Source organism: Pavona decussata, unplaced genomic scaffold (assembly GCF_977016875.1).
Source record: "Pavona decussata unplaced genomic scaffold, jaPavDecu1.1 SCAFFOLD_190, whole genome shotgun sequence".
Lineage (NCBI taxonomy): Eukaryota > Metazoa > Cnidaria > Anthozoa > Scleractinia > Agariciidae > Pavona > Pavona decussata.
Genome location: NW_028145599.1, coordinates 758,471 through 777,102, shown reverse-complemented (window position 1 = coordinate 777,102; position 18,632 = coordinate 758,471). Strand labels below are relative to the sequence as shown.

The 18,632-nt window shown below is 37.5% G+C and overlaps 1 protein-coding gene across 4 annotated transcripts in view; it reads right to left on the bottom strand.

Moving 5' to 3' along the window:
- LOC146462218 (alpha-1B adrenergic receptor-like) overlaps positions 1-14,257 on the bottom strand; it is a 30,678-nt gene extending 16,421 nt beyond the window's left edge. Inside the window, exons 1-2 of one of the 4 annotated variants that reach the window (XM_085085951.1) lie at positions 13,617-14,257; positions 10,875-10,962 (exon numbers count right to left, since the gene is read on the bottom strand). The gene's annotated coding sequence lies outside the window, so the exon portion shown is untranslated. Of the gene's footprint in view, positions 1-4,652; positions 4,765-4,903; positions 5,014-10,874; positions 10,963-13,616 lie in introns of those variants that run through there. The other 3 variants (XM_085085949.1, XM_085085952.1, XM_085085950.1) reach the window with 3 other exon arrangements.
- Between the last annotated feature and the right edge of the window lie 4,375 nt (positions 14,258-18,632).

Here is an 18,632-nt window from a genome sequence, read left to right as displayed (position 1 = left end):
AATCACGGAATCGAGTAACTTGAGTAACACGCCTACCATAATTAGCACAAGCAAAGGAAAGTTCATCAACTCAGTTCCGAAACATCTGACTTTTAAAACCGGCTTTCATCCCGGTTCAGGGGTCCTTTTCTCAAAACTCTCTCGGGTCCGAGAAATTGATCGGTAGTAGTTTTCGTGCGAACTATGCCCGTGTGTTTGTCCATCTTGCAAAGGTTTAGCTTTCAAAATTGTTAAGATCGAATTTCTTACAATGAACATTGTACGGAGAAGAAGTGCCTTAGAAATACATTCGACTATAAAAAATTGCAAAAAAAAAAATATTTTAAGACTAAAAATGGCTAAAAAACGACGGCGCCAGCTCAACGTCATTATGAAGTCAAAAACAGTGTATATTTTAAAACCTATAAATACTAGAAAGAACAATTATCGGTCATCAAAAAGCTGTAACATAAGAAAAAGTCGGCACAAGTTATGCAAAAAGTTTGGCACGTATGCATGGAGTCTGGATATTTAAATTAGGCTCGAGAGTCTTGATGAAAAGCATTTTAAAAACTAAACAATCAAATTTACTCTGGCGCTTTCTCAAAATTCTAAATTGGCTTTCTTTCAAAAGATTGTTGTAACTGTGAGCTTCTATGAAATGTCTACTGATTGTCAAATTTTTGTGCAATACGTTGGTGAAGGTATCGGGCTGTGTACTTGACATAATCTGCATGGTACAGATCACATGAAAACGCACTGCTGATCGTGCCCATCAAATAGTTTTTCGGGTCCGAAATGCGTTCGGGACTTTTGAGAAACGCGCTTCTTAATTAGGTATCTTTTCAGTTGCAATTATTTAAAAAAATAACTTAATAACATAATAAAGACCAAACATGTCACTCCCTTTACGATATCCCCATTTGCTGGCAGTATTTATTAGTCTCTCAAAATTGAAACGGGGGCATACAACTTCGCCGATAAGTGGTTTGAGTTTCATTAAACACAACTTTAAAAGACCCTTTGCGTTTAATAAAGATCATCGAAATGAAAAAAATGTTCATTGCTGTCATGCAAAATATCAAGCTGGTATTTGAAAAAAAAACTGGGCTGAAAGTGTGAAAATTTCCGGCCAGCTGTAGGCGAGTCCTCTTTTTATCTTTGAGTGTCCCCAAATGCCAAACTGTTTATGACAAATGATCTGTTGTTTTTCAAAAACCCTGTATTAGGACAAATTTGGCAGCTGAGGACCAAATCGCAACTTAATTTGTACCACACGCCGTTAGCCCCCCAGGAATGTTTGTATTACAAACCGAAATATCGGGTGAAATTTAAAATGTATTTCAGTTATTCTAGCTTTTTTTTGTTATTTCGATCAAGTTCGCCACCTCCACCGTTAGGATCAGTCTGCCGTCTATCTGGTCTATATTTTGTACCTTAGATCATGGCATGATTGTAGGTGACAAAGTAACGGTACGTTGATTCTTTCAACCGATTTCACTAACACTGTAATGGAACTAAAAAGTCGGAACTTAAAATGCGACTTGATTCGATCATTTTCGCTGATACACTCTATAAAGACGGAGAAATCGTTTGAAAGTTGTCGTCTGTACCATGTGGTATCACTGTTTGACCCAGGAGAGTGCGCGAACATTCCAATCAATCCGCGGGTAATGTGATAATTAAATAGCTGATGGCATGTTAGAAGGGAACCAATGAGAGAGCAGACTTGCTCATGTCCAAAGGCTGTATTATTAATGTAGGCTTAATTATTAATGCAGATTTCAGTTAAGTCAAATAAGAGTCCTCAACATCTTTCGTTGATCAAAAATTCCACACCGCACTTGTGCAGAGTATTTTTTGTTTTCTTGGATTTTTTTTTCTAACATCTCTTCAGATAAGCAAATTTTGTTTATATATTTGAACAAATTATGGAATCTTTTACAAACTACTGCTTGTGATAACACAATTATTGGAAGGAATTATTTATAGTGACGCTTGTGTTGTCATGTGTAGGTCGGACCGTGGAAGTAGCTGGCACTGGTTTCTACTGTCTCCATCACTTTGCAACAATTGTACTTTGAATTAGTGGTATCAAAAACATGTTTAAACATTTGTGAAAACGTGATGGTCATATTTGTCGACATAATAGGTTACCATAGCAACAGTATAATCTATTGAAACACCCCTTTATTTTACATTTAAGGGGCTATAACTCAAAAATGAGCTCGGTGTCCCTCATTTTTTATTATAAAACTGTAATCAGCATGTTTAGATTCAATTTTTTGGAATGTTTGCAAAATATCTATTAGAGGGGTTGAGAGCCACACTCTGAGCTCGTTTTTGAGTTATAACCACTTAAAGGTAAACTTTGGGGTGTTTTTAAGAGGTTTACTGTTCCTATGGTTACCCATTTTGTCGAGAAATCGACCACCACTTGGTCACCAATATTAATGCATTATTTTAGTTTCATTTTTGTTGTATCACGTGATTAAGAGTGGCAGTATTGATCTATCTATAAGTGCATAGTTTTCTCGCATTTCATCGGTGCAACCTACCACGCCTGGCAGTCTCACAATCAAACTTTTGTCAGCCAAAATAAATTTCATAATCTTGCACAGTAAAAGACTTCGCCTCTGTGAGTGGTCTAAACTATTACAAATCAGACAAAGGGAACTATAGTGGCCCCAGAGACAAAAGGGAAGAGCACTGGGCTCCAGAATGCGGTGGCTCGGGAAAACCACACGCAAGTTTTGAGTGTTTTCGCGTTTCATTTGAAGTCCTCAAACTCATTAATAATTCATCAAGCCAAAACAAAGGAAATTCCTACCGTGGAGGAGGTTTGAAAATGTGATCTTAATTATCATAAAATTTTGTGAACTTTTGCCTCGAATTTCTCCAAGAATTATCAATAGTTTCAGAAGCTATATCAAACACTTGAAAGAGTGTTTGACTCCTATTTCCAAACACCTTGAAGTTGGTTAAAAAAAACTCGGCTGCGCCTCGTTTTTCTAACCTACTTCTCGGTGTTTGGAAATCGGAGGAAACGCTCTTCCTCGTGTTTGATATATTACTTCCAAATGTTTCCTAAACCGTTCGAACATGATATAACCGTTCCTTTCATCTGGTCGGCATTTTATTACACGTATTGGCATAACTACCATTAAAGATTCATTTTCTTGATCGCAGCATAGACAAATAGCCCATCAGTTATTATAGGGTCACAATTTGAGATTAAAATTGTTCTGAATTGAAAGCTCGAACATGAAATTCCACCGCGAACAGAGTTTAAAAACGTTAGCAAAGTAGGTTTTGTCAAAGCTGTTAAAAAATACATATGAATTTTAATTAACTTCATAAAAATCAAAGAACAACTTTTAATTATTTGTTGCAATTTTTTTGGCATGCATCACACAGAGAAGCTCAATATTCGTAAGTTGTGTGTGTATGTTGTTAAATTACCTACCACAAATAAACAGTTATCAAATTCAGCAACAGCTTTGCCTTTCATCGCTATGTGAGAATGCTGATAGATCGTGAGCATCGTAACGGTGTTCTATCACTCAGTATGAAATCAGTATTGGTTGTTACGTTAGCTCTGTAATCACTGGATAAAATCGGATGTCGAATGCAATTACCTTTGAAAAATAAATTAGCCTCAACCACCCGTGAAGAAGAATATTACTTTAACCAAAAACCTGCGTCATAGACAAAACAAGTTTCAATAAAATCGATATATCTTTATGATCTATGAGTTAAAAAATTAATAAAATCATCTCAAAAGGGATGTTATATTATTTGTGGAGAAATGAAAAAAATTAAAGATCCAAATTGAACATTAATTTTTTTAATTTTTAGTCTTAAATAAGTTCATTTTAGAACCAACATTTTTTGTGAAACCGTTCTCAGTTTGCGCGACTAACGTTGACACAGTTTCAGGGTTTTTTTTTTAATTATTTAATTATCTATTTAGAATTAATGGTAAAAAGACTTAGCTGCAGTTTCAGCAGCCTAAACACGGGACTTGCGCAGTCGCTTTCTCTGTTTCTGTTTGTTTTTGCGCGCACCTCAGAGGTGCATTAATGAAAACAAACAAGTCTCGGCGGAAAGACTGAAAACCATACAATTTTCTAATTTAAAGTATTAAATTTTTAACACGAGCGGTAATTAAAAATTTTAAATTCCTTTTCACTGAAGAAGTTTCGAATAACAAAAATTATCGCATCCACACTCCGGCTTGTACTGAGAAATGTGGGCGAACTAGTAAATTGTATTTGTTTCGTAGGAAAGCACAAACTGCAACGCACAAGAAATTTAATTATCAATCTGAATCTCTCCCACCTGCTAAAAAATTGACCGGCTAAGGCGAAGCCAAGGAAAGTTTTGTTGAGTTTTCACAAGCAAATTAAAATGAGTTTATCAGTTTGATAGTAACCCTTAAACGTTAGAGAGTATGGAGTGAAAAAAAAAGCGTACACTTTACCAAAAAATTAAAAAATACAAGTATCAATACTAAGCCAAATAGGATAAGTCAATGCCGTGAAACAGCCGCGCTTTTTCAACAGTCTGATATCTTGCTCGCGTTAATAAATTTATTGTTACGTTATGGTTCTATTCTCGAATCGAATTTCCCTGCAATGTTGGACATAAGTGAATAATTTTAATGGGCTTACCTGCAACTTAAGGCGACTTGTTTCCTGATCTTCGAGAGGAAAATGGCGAGGAGTTTTGTACAGACGAGAAAATCCCCGGCTATGATAACCTAACCGTCAGCACAAATGTTATAACTGCACGCCTTAGAGGGTTTTTTCAGTTTTTTATATACAGCTGCTTATCTGACAGTTTTATCGTTCTATGCTTTGCCTAAAAGTTTCATATATTTTTTTCTGCTATCTTGTACACCTCGGAAACATAGATAACCTACCTTGCCTGGAATTGGACAACGCATTTGCCAAGAGGAAGTATGTTAGAGCTGTATTGACTTATCTGTGCAGCAGTGGAAGCGTGGAAACCGATCAGTTTTATTATGAGATAAACATCATCCAAAACATCAGAGAGCAGCTGTGGGATAAACTTCATTATTCACCGCTGAATAGTATGTATGCGAGTGCTTTTGTGAACTACAGCAGTCGGAAATGAACTACCTTGACCAGCCAATGAATGACTGCGTCGGCAAGCGGGGCTTAAGCGGCATAATCTACGTATAAATTACTTTCCAAAAAAACATTGTAATCACAAAGAAATAGGGAATGCACTTACAGTGATATCCTGCCATTAATAGAGAATTTTACAGCGAGGATTATCAAAGCACAAAAGTTGGAGAAATGTAATAACCTGAAAATGGGTGCAACAAAAGAACACCGACTGCCATTTATCGGAAATAAAGAAAAATCTTAAAGGTGCTCATTTTTATAACGATGTAAGGCGCAACTTGTCTTGTAGGAATTAATGCATCATTTTGTTTCTTTTCGCGCTGCATTCAGGTATTTCGCAGCTGGATGTCTTTGTATTCTTATGGACAATATTACGACGTCGTTAAAATTCACAGTCAGGTGCATAAAATGATGTAATTGTTTACGTATTTAAAATTGAATCTATCTTGTTTTCTTCCGTTCAAATTTCGCTGGTTTAACTTAACTACAACTCAGCTACCGAGTGTTTTTGATCTACTTCTTCTCTTTTTCACCTTTTCAATAGGTATAAAAAGGTTTATATTGTAAATGAGGCTTCTTTTTATTTGATGTCGTTTCTTGCGAGACGCAGTTGCCAGGAAAGTAAAGCTTTTAATGGAAGCGCTAAGCAACAGAACATTAGAGAAAAACAATAGTCGTGTTTTTGAGCCCGTCGGCATACAACATCCTTGTAACAACTTGGTTTAACTTTGGCAGATTATCTCCGCATTTTTTTATGGAAATAGGTTTAAGCTGTTTATTGATCAATTTCTAATGCACTCTTTCTCTTTGATAACTTTTTTTGTGAACTTAACTGCTGAACAACATGCTGCCAGTTATGTTCTGAACAATATATCGACCTGTTATCGATAGATGGTCTATTAGTAATGTTGAAATGTAATGCAATTGCAAAACGTTTTAATCCGTTTACTTTGCGATAAAAAATCTCTTTAAAAATAGTGACAGTTTACCAAAGTAAAAGCATATTCGATGTTATCTTAGGTAATGTCCCCAGTGCGGCTTACAATGAACGTCAGATTTGACATGAAAAAATGGAATCTGCACTCAGTTCCACTTGTATTCATTTACTTGTCAAAGCCAAATGTATTATTTGCTGTATGTATGTGTATATAAAAGGATTTACTTCGATATTTGCCAGTTTTTTGCTGGCGAGTGAAGGACCTAACGGGAATTAACCGTAAATTAAAGGCCACGTTCGTTGTATCTTAAGATCTTTACTAAAGCGTCCGGTTGTTCATCATCTTTTAAGCAAACTGAGACTTTAAGACGTAGATTGTGCAAAGTATGCAAACAAAATCTCCAAAAGCAAAGAATCGCTGATAAAAAGAGAGCTCTGGGTTTTTGGAAAACACGTCGTGGAAATGAATAACATTAAAAAGTGAATAACAATATTCAACCTTTCTGAGAATTATCGACATCAAAGGAAGTGAGATTTTCTTAACAGAAAATATGAAATAATAAACTGCAAAGGATATTTCTACGTGTTTAGTTGTGCACCTGTTTCTCCTTATTCATGCATCTCGATCCTCAAATATATCTTTTTTCACCGGACCTTTTCTCACTAAGATGAAACAGTTTTTAATAAGTTGACGTTTTCACCCAAGGCAGTTTGATAACTATCGACGCAGGCTGATTCAGTAAATTTAACTGGAAGCTGAAAGTTCAGTGACAACTGGTACTGAATCGCTTTATCACCAGCAACTCTGTTATTGTTTCATACTGAGCTAGTTTTATTGTAAAAGCTACCATAAACTTAAGTAGAAATTTAACGTACAGACAGCAAAGAACAAGCCAGCAATCAACGGAAATGCCCTAAGCTATGAACTTTCTCTTGTTTTTCTTATCGATCAATTTGCAACCTGTAAGGATAAATCCATCAAGATCTGCTCTGACGATGATCAGAACACCCATCGGTAACGTGTTAGCCATGTGATAATGAGAAGAAAATGGTCAGCCACATGAAAGACAAAAGGGGCGTGGTACGTGCAGATGATCCCCGAACACAGCAACGTACAAACCAATTTCTTTCTTTTCTTTTCTTTTTTCAAAAATGTATTTCTCCGTTACTATTATTGTTATTAATTCTTTTTGAAAACGTTGCTTCTGATAAGTAGATTTTATTCCCAGCAATAATTGCTCAGTAGCATGTATTCATATAGTCGGGTTGGCGAGGTCATGTGATCAACAGCAGCAGTTAGACATTTTGAATAATCGAACGAGTGCTTTATTCTGCAGTGCGTGGGTCAGTGCGTGGGTCAGTGCGTGGTATGATTGGTTAATCAGTGAGAGCACGGATAAACGACCTGTGAGGTCGAAAAAAAAAATGATAAGCATATTCTAGCCCCAGTATACAGTTTAAGTGCATAATAATTCAGTAAACACATCATTGATAGACAGTGTCAAAGTTAGTGATAAAATTTTTTTTTCGAGCGAGGGAGTTTTGCGTTCCCTCTCCACTGATTCACTTATGTTCTTACGTTCCAACCTGGTAGGACGGCTAAAATGTCCCTTTACCTGTCGATGTTTTGTGTTCCAATTTCTAATTTTGATTTACAATTTAAAATGAAAACGGTAGAGATAAGAAAACAAAAAAAAAAGAGAAAGGAAAACAAAAGCCTAAAGCGCTGTTCCAAGTAATGAAAAAGGGGAAAATATTATAGGCAATCGGACACTGCTGTCATGGTGCAAGGCCACAAGGCCGGTGAATCCCAGGGCACAATACGATCTCTTGGTGTGGTGGTTTTGTGTGGATTTGCTGGCAATGTAACCCAGGGTAAACTTAATCTCCTATTTATTTATTCCGCATTTCTTCGTGCTTTTTTTCTGCTGGGTTATGGCTTTAATGGGCTATTTGCAACAGTTAGTCACTTGATCGATAATTGGTAAACTTGCAGCTAAAGCTGTATGTATTCCAGAAATGGAAAATCATGTTTCACTTAGCCAGAATGTAAATTTTCAGACAAATACCACTAGATGTCGAGAAGTTCTGACCATTTGTAAACTCGAGAATTCAGTACTTTCGTATACAAGCGAGAAGTGTTTGCCCTCCAGTGAAATTTTTCATATTGAAGTGCTATAAAAAGAAGTCGGATTCTTATTCTTATTAGAGGTAGAATATGCGAGGATAAATTAGCAAGGATGGAAATTTTCGGAATTGCAAAGTGCAAGGGAAGAATTTTACGGCGGTTTGGAAACTCGGAAAAAATATAAGGATTTGTATGAAAGATTACTGGCAAAGCGTCTTCCTTCCATACAAATCCTTGTAACTTCTGGCGTTCGTAACTACTTCTGCTTAAACAATATGAGTCTGAGAATCTGCATGGTAACATATTTTAAGCCGTTATTTTCATTTCTGGGAAAAAATTTGTTGAAACGGGCTGAATCGCTGTGTTGACGGAAGGGAGGTCATGTGACGAACTGTTGCAAATGAACTATTGTAATTCAGTGAGTGGAAGTAGAGTCAAGCCCGTATGTGTTACCTTTCTGGCATCTAATTTTTCAGCTCAGTCAGTCTACTACAAGATTTCTAATGCAAAGTTGTTCTGTGTAAAAATGACAAGTTCAATGAGTTCCACAGGCTGTCATATTTATTGTTTGTATTTCACATGCGGTTAGGCTATAAACTAGTCTGGACATTTGCGACAAAAAAAATCGCTGTAGCATCCTTGGGAGTTACAAGACCTTAACCAAACTCAACCATATAAGAGGAGCTGAAAACAAATATAAGAAGCCAAAGTTTAAAGCTTAAACCCTGGTATCTTGGAAGCTAACATCAGGCTTAACGTAATATGAAATCACCGATCCTATTATTTTTGTCCCTCATGGCTCTAGTTAGCCAGCGATAGCCTCCATTTTCGATTATGAATTGCCTAAGGCCTGTTTAACAAAGTGAAGTCACCATTCATATGAAAATGAATTTTATTTTAAAATTTTCAAAAAAGCAGTTTTCAAATAAACAGCTTTGCACCTGCCCGCATTTCAAAATAGCAAAAATCTTGGCTTTTAATGCGTTTTACTTTAAAATTAATTTTTGGACCTGTTTTGTTAGCTTTGTTTAGAATTTGTTAATGATGGAAAAAATAACATAATCGTAGGGATAAGATAAAGTGGACTTTGCACCTAAAATTTACTTATTGCCGACCGAAAATATTCTCACAATTTTTTTTTAAAAAAATAAGCCTCGTTTGGATAATAACATTACCTATCCAATGGATATTGTTTTCGTGCGTTCTGATTGACTACTTATGCTCCAGATAATATATCCTATTCACCTTCTAACGTTGAACTAGATTTCGTTTGCGATTTTTTTTTTTTGGGGGGGGGGAGGGGGAATTGAAAGGAATAAAGTGGCCCGTTGGGTTTGCCCCTAGACTCCCACGCTATCTTCCCACACGACGGGGAAGCTAGGTTGGGCCCTCGATTAATCTAATCGCTATCCAGTGGAGGAAATGTATTCCAGCCAATACATTGTATCCGCTAGATAGCAACTTATCCGGTCTTTGAACAACTAGGGCCTAGATATTAACTTGATTGGTATATACTAAAACAATTATTTACCTCGTAGATATTTACCTCGCCAGACTATCCACTTCCACGTTGGTGGATAATTGTGAATTATTCAGTTTAGTCTATCAACATAGATAGCAAGCCAGTCTTGGCCTTTAAACCTGTTACCTATTTTAATAGAGTTTAAAAACTCAATCAGTATGTAAATGTTCAGCTTGAAGTCTGTTTATTTTCCATAGCAGGCTAAAGCGAAAACATTGCTTCAATGATTTCGTAAATGATAATAAACTCGTGCCGTGATAACATTTGGAGGCCGCAGAGTTTGGCCTGGTATTATATTTTTCAAACACTCGGCTCATACAGACAACACCTATATACTGGTTATTGTTCGTTAACGAGCAGAACGGAACTATTCGTCGATGTGCATTTGCATAAGAAACACTATTCGATGTTTTTTTTTTCCGCCTTTTTCTCAGGATTCATAAATTCAATGGCGTTATACGTACAAACTGCAAAGTAAAATGTACGATCAATATACAGTCAAACTTGTACCAATCTGTCCAGTAAAGGAAAGATACACACTGCTATTTCTTGCACTGCAACTGCCACCAATGCCACCAGATTGGTCAATTGCCAAAGTGGCAAACGACCAAAGAAACTCTTGAAAATTTCCAAATGGTTTATCTGTTTGAAAGCTTTCTTGTATGTTAATAAAGGTCAAGTGAATACTATTCTGCACGCAAAACTGACCAATATCTGTACTTTTTTCAAGTTCTTTTTCTAATACTGCGGTTGAATATCATCTACCGAGGCAGCTGTAAATAGCCTACAATGAACACACGCAACGACTATTTGAACTACGAAACAGTACACTCAATGAAAATAAAAATCATCAGGACTTCATTTTCAAAGTACACGACTGGAATAAAATCTTTTTTTACTTTTTGCTCTTCCTAGCAATGTTATTCAGTCTAAATTGGAACGTAAAATGTTGGCCTTGTTAATTTATAAATTAAAGACTTCCTTTAAGCAAGATATTTCTGTTTGGTTGCCTTCGACCGCGGCTCAATGCCCGATGCTATTTAGTCGATCGCCCTTTCATCCGCACGAAACGTTATAATTTGTTTATCGCATTAGGTACTCAGTTGTACTTAGTCGACATATTGGTGTATATCATTGCATCACTTATTTACTTACCCTTGCAGTAGCCTCCTGTAAAAATACTGGTAATAGTTTTTTGCAGTTTCTCAGCTGCAGCTGTTAAGCGAAGAAGTCCGATCACGGGCTGTTTGGACAATATGTGACACTCAGATGATAATTAATGCACCTCAATATAATAAAATATTAACGAGATGCGATGCTTCTTATATCTCCCACAGTTTACTAAATGTTTCGCCTACTGTTTGAATAATAACCGATCTTGACGTTGAGCATTAAGCGGTTTCTTTTCAAAGATCTCTCATTAATTCCAACCCATTTCAGCGAGCATCTGTTCTCCCTATGCCCTTGGTACTCTTTATACATAATGTATTACAACTTCACAGATATGCAGCTTTGAAAAACTCTGTAAAGGGAGGCTTCAATTGCATACATTTGAAATTTCTACCAAGCAAAAAGTCCTGTTGGTTGGCGGTGTTTTTCACCTGCTACCATGCTGTTGTGTTACGGTAGACACTTGTGTCTCATGTAGTCATGGTAGCGTAGGATATGTTAGGAAGAAGAAATTAACAATAGCGAATTATATTCTCTCCTCTGTATATGCGCTGGAACTAGACAAATTTGTGTCCAATCTAGATAAGTTACCAAAAATTATTTTTTCCAAACCCCTTTTATGGTGCCGGTTATCAAGCAACTATCCAATGTGGAATATTTTAAATGTCCGTAAAATAAAAAAAACTGTTTAGTGATGGACATATGATACGTTTGATAGTTGCGTCGTTACTCTCTTGTTCTGTTTATGCAACTTACGATTTACACGCGAGATTTTAAACATTTTATCATCGCATAAAACTTTTAGCTATACACGATACATTTCAAAGCAATGACTTATGGGGGTCGCTTCCAAAAATAATATATGATTCTAATACTTAAGTCAGGTAATACTAATTTATGACATTTTAATATTCAGATGTCTCATTTGGATGTTACGGCAAATTGATACACCGCTCGTCCATTTATACTGTTCAAGTTACAGGCAAGAAGCGAATCCTTATTCGAGGGCATCCGCCTCTCAAATTAAATTGTAGCACTTGGTGTTTGTGTAATTTTTGGGCTGATCTACAGCTATTATATTGCGAATTGAATTATACCGGACTGAAATCTGAATTGGACACTGCCAAAGTTACACACTTGATTTTCCTTAAGAATGATGTATTATTTAGTGACACAGGCATACTTTCTGAGTATGCCTGGGTCACTCACTGAATAATACATCATTCTCATTTATTGTGCGTATGCCACAAATCACATTCCAATCCTAGCAGTATGCAGGATGTTTGTCCCTTGAACCTAGTTTAATGGTCTTTAATGGCCTTAGCTCCCACGAGTCTCCTGTAGCTCAGTGGTAGAGCATCCGAACTAGGAGGTCTTAGGCTCGACTCCTAATAGGAGCACTCGGATTTCCTTTTTCCGAGTATGCCTGTGTCATTGAATAATACATCATTCTCATTCAGTCACCAGGCTTAAAATATACCATCACATATATTCTATTGATTTTCTGTTTGCCGTCGTGCACTCAGGGTACCTCACTGTAAACGGATCGTTATTTGTTTTCGAGGGCTGAAAATGTCAACAAATGTATGTTGACGCGGTTAATCCGGTTACGGGTTTGCATAGGTTCGTTAATTCGTGGCAGGCGCGTAAAATGGTGAGAGTGGGGATTCAATCGAGTATGAGCCGCAATTTCTCTTGATTTCTCCTGTTCTCTGAAATTTTTTGCCTATTTAATATTGATTTAAAGAGTCTTAGCAGATCAAACTTTGTTGATTTAAACAAACCATGTTGGAAAACGAAAGAACGATATTCTACGTATACTGAATGATGTTCATCGGTAGATTGAATCTAGATTTTCTTAAAGTCCGTTTTTACCAGGACTCGCGACTCTGTCGCTAGTCCGCTCGTCCACAAGCATTTTAAGGAGTGCTCGCTGGTGTTGCTAAATTTACATTCGAAACACGAGAAATGATTTTAAGAGTTCAGGTGGTCGTAGTATTATTTGACGCGGTAACGTAACAAATAAAATAAATAAAAGACAGCATACTATTGTTAAAACATGACCTGAGTCCCTAGGAATCTGCGTGCGAGCGAAACAGTTTGATGTGCGATTGACCCTGTTATTTTCGAAGGAACTGTTTTTGTTTTGGTAAGAAAATATTTTCGCACCAGCATTTCGATGAACTTCTACTGTACATAAGATTATTAAAACTAAAGTTAACGTATGCACGAAATCTCTAACCTGAATAATTCACATCAGAGATCACTGGTAACGACCAGCAGGTCCCGGCCTGGAGCAGAAAGTTATTTAAGCCGCAAGACTGAAGATTGAGAATCTTCTGTTAATCTTGACTGTATGATCAACACTTGCTTTTGATTCAGTTGTAGTTGTTTAGCTTTTAGCCAAAGAAAGTGTGGACATGTATCTGAGGGCAGTATACATATGGGTTTGTGGCGAAAATGGAGAAAGTAGAAGATACCGAGAGATCCTATCTTAGAAATACGTAGTTAAAGTACTGATAGTATTTCTGTGCAATTGATTGGTTGTATACCTACTTCAAACTGTCATTAACACTTCTTTAAGACAGTTATTTAATTCATGGTCATTTATAACCCAGATCAGCAATTCATTTACAAGCTTATTTAAAACTAATTAATGCAGTGTAAACATAACCGGGACTATATTCTGGACACATCTCAAATATTTTAAATTTAATCAACACTTACCTAGCAACGAGTTCAAAATAGGCTTCTCAGCTGCAGCAGTTGTGGAAGGCAGTAGTGGTTCATTCATTCACCCAAGGACTGTAAAAGTTGGCTTCTATCGTACGCGAGTAATAGCACCCAAGGAATACAGTTAAGGTAACGCAGACAGCCGAAAATCCCTTAACCAAACAATATTTGTCATAAACAAAAGATTTGTGCGACAATGATTCTTAAAATCCCAACTACCAAAGAGCTAATAAGATCAAATCAACAGTTGCTTCAATACAGGGCTGAAATGATGCCACTGCCTCTGGCCACCCTTTTGTTTGCAAAAACGTCACATTTTGTTTACCCAGGAAATGTTTTCGTGTAGGCTTTCGCAATTCTTGGTGTTTTGTTTAGATCGCAACGTCAAGCACGTATTTCTGTCGTTCCTGCTCGTCATTGGAAGCAACGTATTGCCGGTCGGAACATGCCGGCGATGTTATCGTTGCGTAATTTGTAAATTCAAATTTAATCGGAAGAAGGCACAGACACGAGAGACCTGATAGTATACTTACTTTAATACGGAGGCGATGATGAGCAGACTGGCAGCTAGTTATGCTTGGGCCGGAACGGGAGAAGTTTTTTCACGATTTGACAAGGGTTTGAGGGAGTTGGCCCACTCCAGGGTGAACCCGCCAAACAATGAAGGGTTTGACATTGCTAAATACTGTCCGATAAAGTTGTGAATAACACAGTTTTGAACACGCTGAATATTGTTTTGCGTTTCTTTGGTTTAAAAAGTGTTGATTACAGATGTATGTCATCGTTACAACTGTAAATAAAAGCGACGCCGGTTTACGTTAAAGTCTTTTCACGGGATGGAGAAAAAAGTATCTTGTTTACATCATTTCATTCGGGAATCATGTAAACACTAAGAAGCAAATATCCCGAACGCGAGATGAAACCAATCCCGGACCGTAAATGTAGGGTGAGAGGTGCTTACCATCAGTACGCAAACCGCCCGGATGGAAATTTTCGGCATAAATACGGAATGAGTTAGCTCGTCTTAACAGAAGATGGATAACATGCAAAATGTATGAACATCAGCTGTAAATCCTAAAACGAGTAATAAAAATATATCACTTTGACCAGAAGCCCATAATTTCAGAAGTACTCCAAGTGGAATGATGCGTATCATTTGATTTTCCAACCGGAATTTCCGGGTTTTCCATGTAAATGGTAAGCAACCAAGGTTGTCATTATGTTGGCAGTGTTAGCGTCTCCATCAAAATTAGATCTGCGTCAAAAGCCCCTGAAATGGCTGGAACCTTGCTTGTAAAATAAAACAGAGATAAAACCTTATGGAATATGATGCGATCAACATTAGTTGTTCATTAGACTGACCTCTAAAGAAGACTTATCGTAAGGTTAGTGGATCAATATCCTCGGCATAAAGTCGGTGTCCTCTATGCTTTAGTCAAGTATGCAACATCTATATAATTTTAATTGTATAATTCAATATATGGAGATAATTAAAATAAAATGAGCGCATTTGATAGGCGATGACAAAGATTTCAATCAATTTGTGTAATTGACTCATACCTTCCGCTGCTGTCAATTTTTGGAAAAGGGAACAAGTTTATTAGGAAAAATTTAAGTTTCATTGCTCTTGTTCTTGTAATTACTTGTCAGTAGTCAATTGAAGTTTCCAGAAATGTAACATTTATCTCCTAATGTATCAATCGTTCGTCCAAAGCGATATCCCTGTTTTAGATGCACACCTGTATAAAAATATATCATTTCTTTTTTGCGAATGCGACTTAGTCGCTTTGACAAACGGGAAAAAGGACTGCAGGATAAATTTTCTCACTGTAAGTTGCTGACTCAACATCCTTAACGTAATGTTACTTTCCAACGAATGTACTTTAGCCAAGTACGCTACATTTATACAACAGCTATACAATTTTAATTAATTTACACAAATGAAAAGGTAAATCATAGTACAACGGAGACAAAATATCCGAGGAGACCACAACGTTTTTAATCAAGCAACTCGTGTAATTGAATCATACCTACCGGACGCTTGTGTCGCTTGGAAGAAAGAACGCGGACGGGGTGTCTTTAACCAGTTTTCATAACTCGAAATGTTCAAGTTCCAGCTGCAATTTTGCCATACTATGTCATGAATTAAAACCAGAATTAAAACCGTTTTGGTCTTGTTTTCTTGTTTTTTTACCTGTTCATTGCTCGCATTTTACTCGCTGCCATCGTGGAAAATTTTGAAAACAACCCCTGAAAGGTCCCAGAATTATTTATTTATTTATTTTTTATTTTGAGCGACGAACTTGACGCAGTTCTTTTGAAGATTGATAGCTAAGCTCTTTCGTGACTCAAAATCAAGACGAGATCACCTACGTTTCAATGACTTGTTTTCGCCACTACGCCGTTCTCACAAAAACTCGTAGTAAAATGACGACGGCTATCTCGTTTTCCCGCCAAAATGACACTGGTTCACGCGCGCGTACTTTTTCTCTATTGGCAAAACGTGTAGTCATACGGCTTCAAATTCCGAACCTTGGTTATTTACAGGATCCCTGGAAGGTTTAGTTCATAGCTGGCTTGAGTTGCGGCTGATGAAAACTTCCATGATATCTTTTCTCAGCTAATATCCAAAACATAATTTTAATACAAAGTAAGCATGTACAAAGAAAAGTTTAATATGTTTGAAAAAAGAAAATGAAGATGTTTAAGTAATGTCGCTATGGTTAGCCCAAGCTCTACAAGCCTTTTATGTTGACCTCTGTAATGCTACCATCACGGTAACCGTTACGTAACAGCGAACTATTAAACTTTTTATGGGAGAAAAACGGCAAAGTTACGACTAATTATTAAATACCCACCTGAACTCCTTTGCGCGACTATTTGTTTCTTGTTTCATATTTTGTATTATAATATAAGAGTAAAAACAGTGGGACTGAACCTCCTTGGAGTCTGGCTATTTGTGTCGATTTTGGATCGATTCATGGAGACGAGGGTGATACGAATCCCTTAAATGCGACTGCGTGTGAGGCTAGGAAATCACTGTCAAGGAACTTGATTCTAGATTCCACTGGCAAAAATTTCCTGGATTCCCGGGAAATCCGGATTACCGGGGTGAAACGTTGTTGGACGTTTGAGTTACCTGGTGACGTCCGAAAATAAAATGACAAATGACAACCAGGGTAGGTTTGGACAAATTTTTAAAGGGGCAAAGCAAAGTTTACCCAGCATCAGCGAACACCATCCATCATGGTAGCCAAACGAATCAAGGAGTTTTGCGTCATCGGGATGTCGTTTATTTATAGCGGGCTTTTTGATGTGCATCGTACAAAATTGTAGAATAGGTTTGTTTCCCGTAAAGATTACAAGCTTCAAGTAATTTTTTTGTCCAATAACTATCAGCTCTTTTAAGAAATTAAACGTGGCAGTGTTTTTAAAACAGTCAGAAATTTTGGCGACAAATTTTATTTGTGCTTTTAGATATAATAGGTACTGTATAGTTCGTTTGCAATCTATCAATTCCGTTGACTCACCTGTAACCTGAAGCAACTACCTTACTTTAACGTATTTTCCTACGTGCTAATTTTCGTGATTCTTGCGATTGAAGAAAAAAAAAAGTACGCGAGATTAAATGCCCTCAGAAAGAATGGTGCCAGAATAGCTTGCTTAGTTGGCGGTGTCGTAGGCGCGCGCGAAATAAAGTTTTGGCGGCGGAGCCGCTAGAAGCGAGCGGCGAAGCCGCGAGAAATACCGCCTGCCAGAGAACTTGAGTATTTTGAATGCCGCCCACTTTTATCACCTCATTGACCTCAACTGATCCCATTAACCAACCAATTAGAACCGACAATTTTCGCGCGAATGAAGGCCACCGTCGTACACTTTGTTGTTGTTGCATGCATGGCGCTGGCGGATAACGTTAATAACAGAGAATTTGCATCGAAGGGAGATACGCCTACAAAGCCAGTAAACTCGGAAGCGACAACTCGGAAGCGACAACTCGACTCGGAAGCGACAACTTGGAAGCGTCAACATGTAAGCGACAATTTGAAAGCGACAACTAGGAAGCGACAACTTGGAAAAATATATTACGCGGGGGGGAGGGGGATTTAAAAAACTATTAAGCTAACAAAGTGTAACAAACCTCTTTTAGATTCTTAAATTTTTCCTGACAACCCCACCCCCTCTCTCACATTGTAATAGAATGATGTCCCTCCAGGAATAGAAGCGACAACTCGTGACCCTTATCGGGTTCCGTAGGTAAACAGACCACTCACCCTAAAGTATTGATTGTAAATCCGAATGGCCATATTGATTCGCACTGTTCTTTCGACGACCAAACGAAGTCGATCATTCTAAACGCTTTGTTTGTCATAAGCAAAGCAAAGGGTCCCTTGGGAAATATATGAGGGATCATCTAACATTTGATTGACGTGTGTACTTCTCTCGACCAATCCGTTTTTCCCGCACACTGGTGTGCGGGCTATTCAAAACCCCATGGTTTTCGTGCAGGCGGTATTTCAAAGTCCCCCTCCCTATTCTCCTCGCGGCTTCGCCGCTCGCTTCCAGCGGCTCCGCCTCCAAAACTTTACACCAGCTACGCAGGCTAGTGCCGGAAAACTGGAAACGTTTGAGTAATCGTTTTCTTGGAATTGTGTTTGGCATAGTCGTCGAAATTTCAATTCTTTCCTTGTAATTTTCTTCAACATACGTATATTTCCACTTTTCTCCGGTTTTTCTTTTGTGGAGTCCAGTTCAATGATGACATTAATAGGGCTTTCCCTGTGCAAGAGGTGATTTTCGTTCCTTTGAATCTATGAGAACTTTAAACGTCGATTAAAATCTTAGGTCATTTTCGCAACGTCTAGACAATTTCAGTGAATACTTCTGACTGGAAAGAGACAATCCGTTTAAATGTGTAGTAAATGCCTTCCTAACGAGCATCCCACAAAATACCTATCACAACACTTCGACTCCTCCCCCCCCCATGGCTAAATAGTGACAGATGCACTAAAA